Raw genomic sequence first — 15978 nt, 5'->3', positions numbered from 1 at the left:
CTATTTTTGAGTGAAGGTATGTTAGGGGATTGGAATCAATTGTAAGTTGGGTAATATCTGTATTTATGTTCCATGTAGTAGAGAGTGGGTACCACAGCCAAGAAGCTTCTGATGGACCCACACCTACAACCTCTGTTTATGCTCTCTACCAATGCCCGAATCACATTCCCAGCTTACAGATCTTGACATTGGATTTTCTCCCAGTTGGACTGAGATTCTTCTGAAGTTGACCAGTTGTTCTTCCTGACCTCCTGCTAAAATTGACCCTAAACCATCCCTGGAACAGCCAGAGAGCCTGGTAATAAATCAGGGCCTCATTGCTCATCTCAGGTGAGCATTTTGAGATTTGAAAGCCATATTTCAAAGAAAAGGCCAGTGTGATACATTTAGACAATGTCACCACTCAGAAAGGACCATTGTAAGGGGTGGGGCTACTTAAATTATACCAGTGAAAACACACCAGACACTAAAGGCACTGCTAAAAATAAGACAGCAAAGAAACTGGATGCAGGAAAGTGGTAGAGGGAGAAGGAGCCAGAAGAGCTGCATCTGTCCTCAGAAGGGCTAGCATGTTCTGTTTGGAGCCTGTTGCCTAGTGAAATTCCATAACGGGAGTGTCATTTCTACTGGATTCTGACTTGTCCAAAACCCTCCAGAGACCAAAGCTTTGTGCTATTTTAATATATAGGTCAACGGAAAACAGTCGGAAATCTGGTAATTGGTTAAACTTTTACTTGACCAGACTCTTACTTGAACAGACACATTTATAATCTAGTTAATATTTTAATAAATAATACCAAGAGTGGCCGAAAATGTAAGTCTGGATATCTGGGGGCCAGAGAAGAGAAGCAGAGAGGTCAGAAACCTGGCACTGGGGGGAACCTGTGAGTGCTCCTCTGGTCTCCCTCTTTCTTGCTGGCAAACAGGTGCCAGACACAGGCCTGTTTTCCATTTTCCAGACCCCAGCTCTTCTCTCTGGGGGAAGGTCACAACTAAAGAGCTGCAGGATGCATTTGTTTCAAAGAACACTTCCTGTGACATCTGAAAGTCACAGTTTACACTAAAGTGAGATGTTGGGCTATTCTCTCCGGCAATGCTGCAATTCTGTTGCCTGGACCAGCAGAGTGTTGGACTGTTCTATTTGGGACCTTAATGTTCCCAACTTTATCTAATGACAAGGGAGAGGCTTCTGGAGAAAAGTGAGTCCAGAGTGGAGACCTGTCAACCTCAGAGTTGCCTATCTATAGGGAAGAGTTACAGATGTGTAAACATAAATATGTATATACACATATACATCATACACACAGACAACATGCACACACACACACACACACACACACACAGGTAGCTGGAAAGTGTGTATGGCTGGAGGAGTAGCTTTAGATGTCATACGGACCCATTAAAAATGAGAAGAAAAACTGCTGACTCTCTAGGCCCCCTGGTTAGTCAGACAACGATGCTCTGGCTAAGGGAGGAGGGACATGCCCATCTCTGGACTATAGCACCTTGTATATATGCCTAAAGACTCCCAGAGTTCCAGAACATTACAAGACACCCACTTCATCTCCCTCAGAGAGAAAACATTCCAATAAAAACTACTCAGAATTGGTTCCTGAGAATGTTGACTCCGGATACAGTCTCTTACCTCGAAGAGAGTAACAGTTTATCCCAGAGGGAAATTTGTGTGAGCATAGCCAGAAACACAGGTTTAGGTTTCCCTAAGTACTGTGTTCCGACATGGAAGAAGTTTCATGAGCTTGTATAGAACCAGAGCAAAGAAAGTCACAAACCAAGGAACTTTCCCAATACACTGGTGGACACATGAAGTAGGAGGTTGCAGTGGAGAGATCCCAGCTAGAGGTTTCAGATGCTGGCTGATGACACCATAGCCCTCTGACTGGTGGAGAACAGGGCTTTGCTAAATAATAAATTCTAAAGTTCTTTCAGTTTAACGGGGTGTTGGGTTTGACACAGAGGTGGGCAAAAGGGCAAGGCAGACCAGGGTAAGTTGCAAGCAGCTAGGTCCTGGACCTACAGTGTTCAAACTCTACAGCACTGAAGTTCGAGTCAGTCAGTTAGCTTTTGCAGACAGCTCCTCTTTCCAGGAACTCCCATAATTTATATGCTGTATTTAAAAGTCAATCAATTAATATACAACTTTGGATCTTTCTTTTCCAAAGTGATGAGAGATTCCTTACAATAGGTATACGGCCTGTTTCTACAGACAGCCATTAAAGTAATTAAAAAAGAGTGATCTGCTGGAAAAATACCCGGGGTGGGTCGGGAGAAAGGCACTTAGAATTAGGAGGGGGTAATTGCTTTTGAAAGTTAGGAAGATTCTTGTCTGGACCATCAGTCTGTAAAAAAAATGGCCTCTGTTAGGTATGTTTTACAGCCTGGCCTGAACAATGCTGAAAGACTGGGATTGAGAACTGAAACCCAGGAAGGTCAAGTACCTGACCTGATAACCTATGCAGCTGGGGTTTGCTTCAGACCTCTGGCTCACCTTCTCTTCAGTCTAGAAACAGAGCCAGTGGCAGGCTCCTGCAGATGGCTGATTCAGTGGTTGACATTGGTAATGGGGGAGAGTCACACAAGAGGGTAGAGAGTGTGGAAGGGGTTCGTGTTGGGTGCAGCTGAGAGGCTCTAGAGCACACATTGAGATGCCCCGCACTCAACTTTTGCCAGCCGTGGGTGCTGGGCTCCTTTCTGGGGAGATGTCTCTATTGCTCAAGGATTGACTTCTGAGACAGGTGCTAAGATGGGCCTTCTCATCAGTAGTCGGAGCTTCTGAGAGATGGAGTCTCTTGGCTTGAAAGAGGATCATAGGGGTGGAAGGAGATAGTGGTGCGGTTGTACAAACTCTTGGTCTTAACCACAATGAAGAGTTGTAACGTGTCCCAGACTCAATAGCTCTAAGCTTAGTCAGAACAGTCCTTCAGTGAGATTCAGTGAGTGGGCATCTCTGTACAGGGTACAAGGACGGATTCGTTTTCTTGGGAGAGTGAAGGTGACAGCAGGTACAATGCTGTCCTAAGAATCTGAAAACCTTTCCCCACACACTGAGAACCATGTGCGTTTGATTGTGATTTGTATCCTTCCCGACAGGGTCTAGTAGTAGTGGTAGCTCACTCACAGGAGTAGCTTGGTTGTTGGAAAGAAAGAAGCAATGATACAACCAGGCTAATGGCCTGGCAATATATCTCATCAGGGGAAGATTATCTGATCCATCTCAGTGTCTCCAGGAAACGGGGCTGCAGTCTACCTTGCATTTCTCTCAAAATCTTGGCAGCAGATCTGACACATGCTTTGCATACCTTCCAAATACTAGCTAGCTAAAGATTAAAGCTGTGCAGGTGAGAAGAGGTGGGGTAATTTTGAGGTTCCCAGTGACCCTGCCCACGGTTGGAGAGGTGACTGAGGAAACGCTGAGATGAGGAGGAGGCTCACCCAGGGTGACAGTTGCTGTTTACAGCTTCTTGGCCATCCGTAACTGAAGGCAATGGAAAAAGCCCTTCACTGGTGCTTATAAACCATGACTCAGTGACCTCTCTCAGTAATGGCCTGACTGAGTATCTCATTTACTTTACCTGAGGGAAGGCTGAGGTGGCAGCTGGAACAGGACACTCTGGTGCCAGTTCCTATGAATGACTGTTGGGCACGCCTAATTGACCCCCACTCCCTGTCTGTGGCTACAGTATGAGGGTGGGATGTGAGCCTGGCTCTCCCCAGTTACTCACTGCTATGTCATCCACCCATACAACTTCAGATGGTCCTTTGTTACAGGACAGCTTCCGTAGGGCGTCCTCTCTCCAGAACCAATTATTTTTGTCACCATTGCTTCCTGTGGGGGATCACCTCTCACAGCACATAGAGAGGCTTCTCCTGGGAGCACCACATGGACCCTGGCAAGAGGCACTCCCCTTGTCCAAGGTGCTGAGGAGACAACGGTGAAAGCCGTTCTACACTAAAACCAGCATGAGTGGCTCTGGCATCACATAGCTCTATATGAGACATGTCTGCTAGAGCACTCTGTGGTGTGTAAAACAGTACTACTTACTCTGTTGGTACCCATGGTAACCTTGTGAAACCAGCAGGATAGGTGTTATTCACATTTGACCATAAAGGGTGCTCAGGAGTAGGAGGCCAGGGTCATATTCAAGCCCCTTCCTGGGCACGCATGTGCCTGTCTTGCACTTGCTCCGTGCTTCTCCACTGCTTGGTGATGAACACAGATAGCCTGTGTCCTTTCATTTTTCTGTCCTACTTTATCTCACTGTATTCTCCTTCTGGGCCTCTTAGTACGGTGTGACTATGCATTTATGTGTCCCTATTGATTTTCCTTTCTCAGACAAAGTGTGCAGATGATATCTTTTACTGCATGACCTTTCATTTCTGGATTCTATCACTCAACATGAGGTTTTTAGGGGAGGTTGGAGAAGAAAGGGTTTATTTTGCTTTCACTTCCACATCATAGTTCATCACTGAAGTGAGTCAGGGTAGCAACTAAGGCAGGAACTTAGAGGCAGGAACTGAAACAGTAGCCCTGGAGGAGTGCTGCTTACTGGCTTGCTCGGCATGAAGTTTTCAAAATCCATCCAAGTTGTAGGATTTTCTTTCTTATAGATGATTATGATCATATAACTGTCATATTTCATTTATGTACTTATCACTGAAAAAATTTTAATTTATATTATGTATGTGTATGTGTGTGTATGGTGTCCTAGATAGTGTTAAATGTCAACTTGCCGCAGTCTAGAACCAAATGAAAACAGGAATCTCAAACCAGTAATTGATTATCTTTATCAAGTTGTCTGTGGTGGATTGTTTCAATGATTAATTGATATGAACAGGGCAGCCCACTGTAGGCAGCACCATTCCCTAGAAAGGTGCTCTTTGGCTATGTGATCTTTCACTAGGCCTGAGATGGTAAGTGTTCCTTTATAGTTCATCCTTCAGTTCTGCCTTGAGTTCCTGTCCTGACTTCCCCTAGAGATGGACTGTGAGCCAGAAGGATAAACCAGATAAACCCTTTCCTCCCCAAGTTGCTTTTGGTTAGTGTTTTATCACAGCAACAAAAATGTAAGTAGGATAGTTTGCATACACACTTTTCATGGCACATGTGTGGAGGTCAGAGAACAACCTGAGGGAGTTGGTCCTCTCCACCATATGAGTTCCTGAGACAGAACTCAGGTTGTCGGCATTGACCAGAAGCACCTTTCCTGGCTGAACCATCTTGCTGGAACTTCACTTACTGTCTGATAGACATTTATGTTGCTTCCACCTTTTGGCTGTTAGTAATACCGCTACTATGAGCATTTGTATACAAGCCTCTGGACATACACAAAACATTCTATGTACACATCTCTTGGGTGTGTAGGAATGGGGTTGCTGAAATATGGTAACTAGCTTAGTTGGTTAAGGAGCCTCTGGGCCAGTTTTTGAATGGTCTGCACTGTCTTCTGTTTTCACCACAGGATTATGAGTTCCACTTTCCCCATTTCTCACCAGTGCTTAGTGTCTGAGTCAACCTAGTGAGTGTAAAGTGGTACCTCACTGGGAGTTGCTATGCTACTCTGATGCCTGCCCAGAGCATACTCTTCTGCACCCATCGCCCATTGGCTTATCTTCTTTGGGCAATGCCTATTCATTTACCTTTTACACTTCTTAAATTAGGTTACTTTTTGTTGCTGAATTTTAAGAGTTCTTGATGTATTTTTGCTTTAAATTCCTTTTCATACATATGAATTTTACACACACCATCTCCTTTTAAGGTTTATTTATTTATTTTTTGAAAAAAAATTGAAGAATACTAGATTTGAAATTTGATGAAATCTAATTCACACTTTTTCTTTTGTTTTTGTCTTCAGTGTGTGTGTGTGTGTGTGTGTGTGTGTGTGTGTGTGTGTGTGTGTGTGTGTGTGTCACATGTAAGTCACATTGGCCACTTAGGGTCTCTTGTATCTGTATGACTTTTAAATCAGCTTGTCAATTTCTACAAAGAAGCCAGCTTTTTCCTTCTTTCTGTAGACCTACATTCATGATAGTTAGGTCTTGCACCTATGAGGCATGCTCAAGCTGACAACAGAAGTTCAGAAATCCAGCTGCTGTGGAGCAAAGTGGAGGGTGTGGCAGGAGGAGACAGACTCCAGGGTGCTTGCTTTGGTTGGGTGTCCCCTACTCGGATGTGGGCAGATTAAAAGCACCGATACCTTCCAGAGTTCAACAGGCCTGCTTCATATCCTTTGAGAACATTCTCACCAAGGTGGGGGCAAGACTCTTTTGGGGCTAGTGAGAGGGAAAAATTTTGCTTTCAGTCCTGAATGTATTCTGTCTTAATTTTTCATACATCTAGCTTGGACTTCTTGGATGCTTATTATTTTGGAGGCTTCTGATTTCAAACAACTTCCTGAAAACCAAGGCAGAATTAAAACTCTTCAGATCTTGGGATGTGAGCCAAGGACTGGTTATGGGATATGCCCCAGAGTCACTTAGATGAGGAGGATGACAAAAGAGACCAGCAGAGGTTGATTTGCTTAACAAAGAAACAGTCTCACAATGAAATATTCCTCTAATAAAGAGCTAAGCAGTAAAAGGTGACCATGCTTGGAGGCTGGAAGGGCAGAGAAGAACTCAGTGCTCTTTACAGGATGTTTTTACTTCTGCTAGTTCATTTTAAATGTTAATATGTAACCTGTAATCATCTGAGAAGAGATTCTTAGTTAAGGAATTGCCTAGATCATACTGACCTGTGAAGATGTCTGTGGTGAATTATCTTCATTGTTAATCGAAATAAGTCTCTCCAGCCCTCCATGGGTGGTGCCATTCCCTAGGCATGTATTCTTCAACTATATAAGGGAAGCATACGCCTCCCTGCCAGCCAGTAAGTAGCACCTCCCATGGCTCCTACTATGTTTCTTTGGCTGTGAAGTAATTTGCTTGGTCAGAGATGGGATGTCAAGCAGGCCTGCTTTCAAGTTCCCACCTTGATTTCCTTCAATGATAAACTATAACCTTGAATTGTGAGGGAAATAATTTCTTCCCTTAAATTGTTTTGTGTCAGGTTGTTTTATCATACCAGCAGAAGTGAAACTAGAATAGTAGTTAATGCTGAGACTATGATAACCTACAAGGAAAGTCACAGAAAAAGAGATTGAGAAACCTTGGTACTTCCAGAGGACTTCCAGAGTGGATCCAGCCCTGATCTCTTCTTAGTACACTTTTCCTCATTGCCTGACCATGCACATTTACTTGGTTGTTCCCATGCATCTGTTTGGTCAACCATGCACACTTGTCTGATTGACCATACTGTAGTGGTGGTTTGAATAAGAACAAGATTCATATATTTGGATGTTTATCCACCAGGGAGTGGAACTGTTTGAAAGAATTAGGAGATATAGCCTTGTTGGAGGAAGCGCATCACTGGGGATGGACTTTGAGGTTTCAAAAGTTCATGCCAGGCGTGCGAATTAGAATGTAGCTCTTGGTTACTATTCCAGAGCTAGACTTGCTGTCATGCTTCCTGATATGATGATAATGGACTAACCCTCTGCAACTGTAAACAAGACCCAGTGAAATGTATTTTTTTATAAGAGTTGATCAGATCATGGTGTTTCTTCACAGCAATAGGACAGTGACAAAGAGACCACCAGGTACATCTACTTGGCTGACCTGTCATGCTAGAAATAAGGAACCTTGTTTTTCATCCGGTTGTCTTGCAGAAGCTCATCGCGTAAGATGTGATATTCTAAGAAGATAGAGGGGAAGAAGAGCCTGGGCAAAGGTATAAATGGAGAAGAATGTGAGTGAATTCCTAGAACCGTGAGACACCGGTAGCTGTGATGCTGCCCCCTTAGGGCTGAACTGTGGGGCCTCTCTTCATCTCACTCCTTGGGAGACTGTGCAGTGTTCCATGTTCTGGGTCCCAATCTTAAACCATTTACGGGAGGGTAGATGTGAGCAACTTCTTAGTGGATGGAAGATTTGGTTTCCTTATCCTCACGTGTCGCTGATGACAGCCGTGACTTAGAGCTGCCATGAGGTTAGAAAGAGCACAAGGTGGCAATTACCACCTTGTAATTAATTGAATTTACCAATTCCAATTCATTTACATAGAAAAAAACATTTCTCACCCAGTACGACACAAGTTGCCCCCTGTTCTGTAGACAAGAGGACCAGAGAGTCCTTCTATTTTCTAGTACAACTCCAGCAAGGGTGGTAATTTGTGCCTGGGGAATAGTTATAACAGGAACACAAGGTAGGGAGCCCTCAAAGAGGGGAACCCCTTGTACGGGCTGATTAAAAGAGAGACTCTGGTCTGAGGAGGAGCCATGCAAGGTAGCATTGCGGGTACCATAGCTAAGAGCGGACAGAGAAGAGGCACTGGAATGGGATGTGAAGGCCAGGCCATTGTAGACTGAACATTTCTTTTCAGTTGTGTTTCCTGTTCAAGAATAGTTTGTGGGTTGGTGTGGACGGGGAGGCCTGTACCAGCTGTCAAGAGACATGAATATTAGCAGAAGAATATAAAGCATAGCCAATAGGATTATAGTTTTCCCATGATTCCCTCCTCCATCTTTCATCCCAGGGGTCATCTATAATAAGGGTAAGACGGTTATTCAGGTTTTGAAATATGCTCTTTCTGTGAGAGCTAAGCTCAACTTTGCAGGACCAATGATGGCAGCTGCTATAATGATGCTGATCTGTGAGGCAGGCTGCGTCTTCTTTGAGACCCTTTGTCAATAGGGGAAGTGAACAAAAGTTGGGGGTCACAGAAATGGAGTTACTATAGACAGAGCTAGAAACAGAGCTTTAGTGCTCTTTGTTGGGGCAGTCTTTAATTCTGATCTCTTCGTTCTTGCTGTCACAGGTTTCCCAAATGGAAATACACCAGTGGTAGCTGCTGGGGAGAGAATAAGGGGGTTGAAAAGTGGTATCTTGGGGCTGCAATATAACAAAGACTGACATTAAAATATCAGAGAGAGGTTTGAGGACGGCATGTGCATTGTGCATTTGCCACCAGGTCCTTCCAGGCAATATCATTCCTTGGGCATGGATGTCTCCTGGGTTTCCTCCTCCCATTTCCTGTTGTGATAGGCAGCCATCTTCTTTGTGGGCAGGAAGGTGTCTGACATTTTGTGTTAGTATCCAGATAAGCTAAAACCGATCCTGTGGAAATATAAAAACAAAACTCCTATGCATCGTGAGGAGGTAATCAGGTTCCTTCGAGATTCTGTCTAGGGGGTCCTGCTATCTCACCAACAAAGGGCTTCAATTGTAGTATATGCCAATGAAGAGTAATGGGGGGATATTTTTGTGATTTTATATATTAAGAATGTTCAGTGTTGTTAGGGCCATTGCCAAGTGAATATTAGGAAGGTAAGAGGTTGTGTCTTATCTTTTTAGATGCACATTGAGGGTTTGGTGTTTCTTTTTGGTTATATTTTGTCCTTGGGGATTATAAAGGATCCCATATGGTGAGTAACTTCCCATGTAGAGCATGGGAAGTTTTAAAATAAAATAAATGCTGGTGAAGGGAGGCCATTATTGGTCTTGATTTGTGGTGGCAGGCCCATGATAGTGAATGAGTAGAGCGTGTGGGAGATAGATTATTTTAGAGATTTCTCCCATTTGGACATTGTATTTCTTTCCTGGTAAAGGCCATTGTTCAACCCAGACAGGCTCATTTGAGACCCAGTCGAGATAGGGACATCACATCTAACAGTAGGTCTTAGAATTGTGGGCAACCCCTGGAAGGGTATTTGTTATTGTTCTCTATCTGGACACATTCATTTTCCATGTTACTGGCAAGGACAACATCCAGGGCTTCTAAGATATCTCTCCTCAAGAAGCTTGTGGCCACTTTCACAATAAGAGGTTTGATAGGTTCAACATTTTCATTTGGATCCTCCATTTGAAGGCCTCTTTTATGGTAAATGTCTGGGGAGTGCCTCCTATGCCCATTCATTATTGCTCATGGATTAGGTACTAATGCTGTGGGACTTCAGATCATTTAAAAATAGTTTTGTCTGCTATGGTGTCATTTAGGCATTAAAATGGGTCTTTCCCAGTCTCTATACTGAATTTGGAGTTTGAGCCTTCTAAAATGTTAGTGACCCACAACATTTTGTGCGTTTTTTTCTCTTGCCCTTTATGTAAGTTTAAAGTCTTGAGGAGTTTGCCATCTTTATCATATGTAGAAGGACAATTATTTTTTTTCCAATGGAATCTTTATGGAATCGGAGACAGATGGTTTTGGTAGAGAGGCGTCCAAGCCTTTAGATGGGCCAGAGTTAGGACATTCACATCCATTGTCGCATCTTTCCACATTTAAAACATTTTCCTTTTGTTTAAGGGCCACTGCAAAGGTCTGGATGAGAGAAGAAACCTTATGTGAAGCCAGCCCAATGTCTTGAGTGGGAACTACTCACTGTAATCTTTACTATCAAAACCCTGACCCTCCAACTGTTTTAAGGTTATGCCTTCCCACATTACACTTTTAAGGTTTCTCTATCCATAAGATCAGAAATTTTTAGTTCTAGGTTCATTTTTTGTTCTAAGAACAAAATAAGAGAGGGATTTCTCCCCTCTACCCCCCCGAGGAAGAAAAGTGAGACATCCTGTTTTAGGATTTTGAAGGAGGTATTATGAAACCTCAGGCCTGATGGGCACAAAGATGTACTTCATCAAAGTACCCTGGAGGTCTGGTAGCCTGCTATACTCTTGTGGACAAGTTACCTTGGCTATAAAGTTCACTGAAGCCCTAAGGATATTTTGTTGGATCTGATTTTGTTTTTTTCCCAATCTGTTGGAGGCATTCATTCTTATATAAATCCTTCCATTAAAGAAATAGAGGGATAGGCAAGAAGGATCAGTCCTGTGGTGTATTAAGGGTAGCGTGAAGACTCAGGAGAATGGATTTGGTTCAGGGGTTATGAATATCATCCTCTCCTACTGCTTGTCTATGTTCTTTTAATTCATTGGTCTGGTAGGAGATACTAATCTAGGAGATGAGATCCAGTAGGCTGAACATTACCAGAGAAAATTAAGGTGTTATTTCTACTGTGGGCAAGTTTAAAGGTGTCCCTAATCTGGAATAATTGTTGGACTGTAGTTTGTAGAGGGGTAGCAGTCATGAAAACTTAAAGTGTTTTATGAGTGTCATTAGAGGGTGAGGCAGGAGGGATGTAAGACAGAAGTGGGGGATAAAGAGAGGTAGGTGTGTGGGAAAGGTTTGGGGGGTTATTTTCTGCCTAATGAATTCAATGGCTCACTTAAGGTCAGAGAAATCTGCCATAGGGAAGTAAGTCTTCAGGGCCTTCCTTGTCAGAGCCATCTCTGAAAGTAAGGAGTTTGGGTTTCTCCTTAGTTTCCTTCTGGGAGGGACCCCACACATTGCTGAGTAGCCACAGTGATGGGGAGGTAGGAGAAGAGGGTCCCTTCTTAGACCTCTAGCTTTCATTCAAGGTAAGACACCAGACCTCAGCTTCCTAGGGGTTGCTGGAGATCATTCAAGGAGTTAACTGAAGCACTTATTCCCAGAAGTAAATTCCTTCTGGGAGAGTTTAACACCCCCGCAGCTTGAGGAGGGCCCAAAGGCCCCTAATTTGGGACTCTTGGTGAGATGCAGACTTTCCCATGACAGAAAAGGATGAAGTGCTCAGTCAAAGTGGAAACATTTCTGGGACTGGAGGAATTCTGGAGGGTTCTACTGAGACCAGGACACAAAACTTGCCTGCAAATGTAAGAGGACCGTCTAACTTTAAACTGGTCATTGGGTCATAAGGTTCTCTCGGAGAAACTTAAAGAGTTGATTTTTGCCAATGACTAAAGAGCTGTTGGGGTCCAACCAGAGGACTAAGGATCTTCGGTCATTGCCAGAGAGTAGCCTCAGCTGAAAGACATCAGTTGCCCCTTTGTTGTAGGTGGTCTCTCACGATGGTTCGAATAGAAAGTAAATGGGGTATCTTAGTTAGGGCTTCACTGCTGTGAACAGACACCAGGACCAAGATAACTCATAGCTAACATTTAATTGGGGCCCACTTACAGGTTCAGAGGCCCAGTCCATTATCATCAAGGTGGGAGCATGGCAGCATCTAGGCAGGCATGGTGCAGGAGGAGCTGAGAGTTCTACATCGTCATCTGAAGGCTGCTAGGAGAAAACTTGTTTCCAGGCAACTAGGATGAGGGTCTTAAAGCCCACATCCACAATGACACACCTATTCCAACAAGACCACACCCCCTAATAATGCCATTTCCTGGGTCAAGCATGTACAAACCATAACAAGGAGTAGGGAAGAACCAACCGGTCCTCAGGTTGTAATGGCAAGGCAAGAGAGGATGTCTCACTGAGAGGAGTACTCACCCTCCCATGCATCTTGGAGGGTCTCTGTTTAGGCACTAGATGTGGGTCCCCAGGCCCTGATCAGTCACTGTGCACCAGCTGTCTCATGTAGAAGAGCTGGGGTTGGGCCTGGGGGAGGGACAGACTCTCCAGCAGAAGTGTGAGTACAGTAGGTATAAACAACCCTGAGCCTGTGTCAGACTGCTCATTTACTGAAACAGAGGAGCTCGAATATAGAGCTTGAGTCAGTGGAGAGGCGAGGAAAAGGGACAAGGGAGGAAGTGTTGCAGTATGTGTGTGTGGTGAGGTGGGGGGTAGGGACCTGCCGATCAGATCAGCTAGATTAACAGACTGCCGACCACACGATTCCTGGGAAGCCAGTTCTCTTTTGGAAAAACAGTTTGACTGTCTTTATCTTGATGTGGCCTTTGTCACTATGGAGTTGAATAGGCTCAAGCCTGATTTGGAGAGGGAGCAAGCGCCATGTTTGCTGAGAGCTCCCTGGGTTATGGGCAGTGCTCTATCATCCCCCATCCAGCTTGGGAACCCACTTATCACTGGTTCTATCACATGGCATGCTTTTTTGGATCTGTTGATAGCTACCCTACATTTTCAAACAAAACCTGTGAATTTCAATGATAGAATGTGGGACTTTTCAGGGAGTAGCTCTCGGGATTATCTTTTGGATAATTGATGTGGAAGACCTTATTTGGAATATAATGTGTTGGTTTGTTTGGAATTAATAAAGAGTATATATATATATATATACTAACGTAGACATTTTTGGGAGAAATTCTGTTTATGGTGTTTTTGTTATTTCAGACTTGTGTTGGGAGTAGAATTCAATAGTGTTTTTGGTCACAGGAATGGAAGATATGATAAAGTAAGTTCTCAGCCTAATTGTGTGTGTGTGTGTGTGTGTGTGTGTGTGTGTGTGGTGTGTTTTTGGCACAAGGTCTCTCTATTAAAAATTCTTATTTATTTTTATTTTGTGTGTATGTGTGAATTCTTCCATGTGTGCATGTGTAAGTTCCTACATGCATGTATGTATACCACTTTGCATACCTGGTGCCTATGGAGGCTAGGGGAGGGGTTGGATCCTGTAGAACAGCAGTTACAGTGGTTGTAAGCTGCTCAGTGTGTGCTGGGAACCAAACCCTGGACCCCTTCCAGAGCATCAGGTGCTCTTGTCCTCTGAGCCATTTTCAGCCCTTTTGGTTTGTGTTTGTTGGTTTGTTTGTGTTTTGTTTGTTTTTCACAGAGCTGTGGTTCCATGTGCTCTACCACGAAGCTACATCTTCAGTCCCATATCTTTTTTTAAAAACTATTTTGCTTGCTTGTTTATTTGAGACAGGCATTGTCCTGGAAGTTGCTACATAACCGCTGGTGTTTTGAATCCTCCCGACTGGACTCCTGAGCGGTGGCGGTCACCAGAGTACAGCACTTGGTCTGACACTGGAACATTGTGGGAACCTTCCTTCAATAAGTTCCTCATCTCTGAAGGATCAAAAAGTCCTTTCAAGGACTTCACACACGACAAAGCTGTGATGATAGCACCTCTTAGTAGCACAGCGGGCTAGTCAGCAGCGTCAGCCTCCCTGAGCAGCATGCAGAGAGCCCCACATGTCGCCAGGTTTACATATCATTTTGGGTGGAGACTGGAGTTTGAGAAAACACAATCTATCTTTTAATAATAGTAGAGGCAGAATAAGAATGGATGAAGACTGTAAGACGGCCCCCGCTGCTTTGTCACATGATAGGGTGACTTCTGGAGACAGTAAACTGTACCATGACCATTGCCCACAATCCCCCTCTGAGGCTGCCCTGGAGGTTCTGTGGGTTCTGAGAGTGTGTCAGGCTTTCTCTCTTCCCTTCTCTGTCCTTTGTAAATGTTAACGGAAAGAGAAAAGACCCTGTATATTAAATTATGCCTGAAGGTTTTAAACTTTAAGCCAAAAAGTCAATTTCTTCAAATTGAAAAGTAGTGCTTTAAGACCAACACACTCAATGCTGTTGCTAGGAAACCCATTCCCAATTTTCTACCCTTTAATCATCTTGGCGAATTTGAAAACAGTATCAAAGGGGAGCTAAGCTATTGGGCTTACATTCTGGTTTTGTGTTCCTCCTTTCAAGAATAATATGGTTCCCCCATCCCATCTTTGTCCTGCTAGTAAATCCAAATCGACCAAGCCTCTATCCCATGAGCCTTCAAACCCGTCATCTGTCCTGGCAAAGACTCTGGTTTTGGCTCCATCTGTCTGTCCCTCCGGGACCTCAGTCATCTTTCTCTGGACACAAAATCATTTCTGTCTTATGTCAGCCATGCTCCCCTCCCTCACAAGTGTGCCATGAGTTCTAGTTACATAACTCTTTAGCTCACGTGCGTCAGAGAATATGACACCACCATAGGTTTTAGTGTGTGTATGTATGAATTCATGTTGATGTCCCCAAACCTTTTCTTCTGATTCCCCAGCTCCCAAGCCTCCTTTAGCCCTGACTTGGTTTTCTGATCCTGGTACACTGACCTGACCCTGTGCCTCTTACACAGTGAATTCTTGAGTCTGCCCGGAGGCTGTTCTGCAGTTTTCCCAGGCACAACTTCCATCCTCCTCCTTGGTCTCCATCTCAGCATGCTGGAGCTCATCCTTTAGTGGACCAAAGTGATGGACAACAACTTATTAAGGAGTTCTCTAACAGTGTCTTTCTTCTGACTTTACATTTGATGAATAGTTTGTTGAGCACAGAATTTAAATACTTCCCAGGCATTTGGAGGCATTGCTCCATTGTCTCATTTCTTCTAAAGTTACTGGGTGTCTTAGGGTTTTACTGCTGTGAACAGACACCATGACCAAGGCAAGTATAATAAGGACAACATTTGCTTTTTTCCTCTGGCTCACCAATGACGATTCTATTGTCATCATGGGCCACCGCCCTGCTCGGTGTTACTGGTATTGTAAGAACAAGCCATACCCAAAGTCTTGTTTCTGCCATGGTGTCCCTCATGCTAAGATCCGCATCATTGACTTGGGACAGAACAAAGCAAAAGTGGATGAATTCCTACGTTGTAGCCACATGGTGTCAGATGAATATGAACAACTCTCTTCTGAGGCACTGAAGGCTGCCCATATTTGTGCCAACAGATACATGGTAAAGAGTTGTGGCAAGGATGGCTTTCATATCTGGGTGAGGATCTATCTTCCCCTTCTTTGCTCTCTTTTCCTTCTTCCTCATTATCTTAGGTAAGGTTTTACTGCTATGAGGAGACACCATGGCTACAGCAATTCTTGTAACAGAAAGCATTTAATTTGGGGCTGGCATGGCAGGAAGCATGGTGGCATGCAGGCAGACATGGTGCTAAAGAAGGAGCTGAGATTCTACATCCAGATCTTCAGACAATAGGAAGAGAGTGACACTGGTCCTGGCTTGAACACTTAAACCTCAGAGCCTACCCCCAATGACATACTTTCTCCAAAGGCCACACCCACTCCAACACGACCACACCCACTCCAACACAGCCACACCTCCTAATCATGTTACCACCTATAAGCCTATGGGAGACATTTTCATTCAAACCATCACACTCAGGCTTTCTTCTTCTCATTCTTTCCTGCTTGCTCTCTTTTCCCTTTACATTC

Source organism: Micromys minutus (genome assembly GCF_963924665.1).
Source record: "Micromys minutus genome assembly, chromosome: 19".
Lineage (NCBI taxonomy): Eukaryota > Metazoa > Chordata > Mammalia > Rodentia > Muridae > Micromys > Micromys minutus.
The sequence above is the reverse complement of the archived record's forward strand: the minus strand, read 5'-3'. Positions refer to the sequence as shown.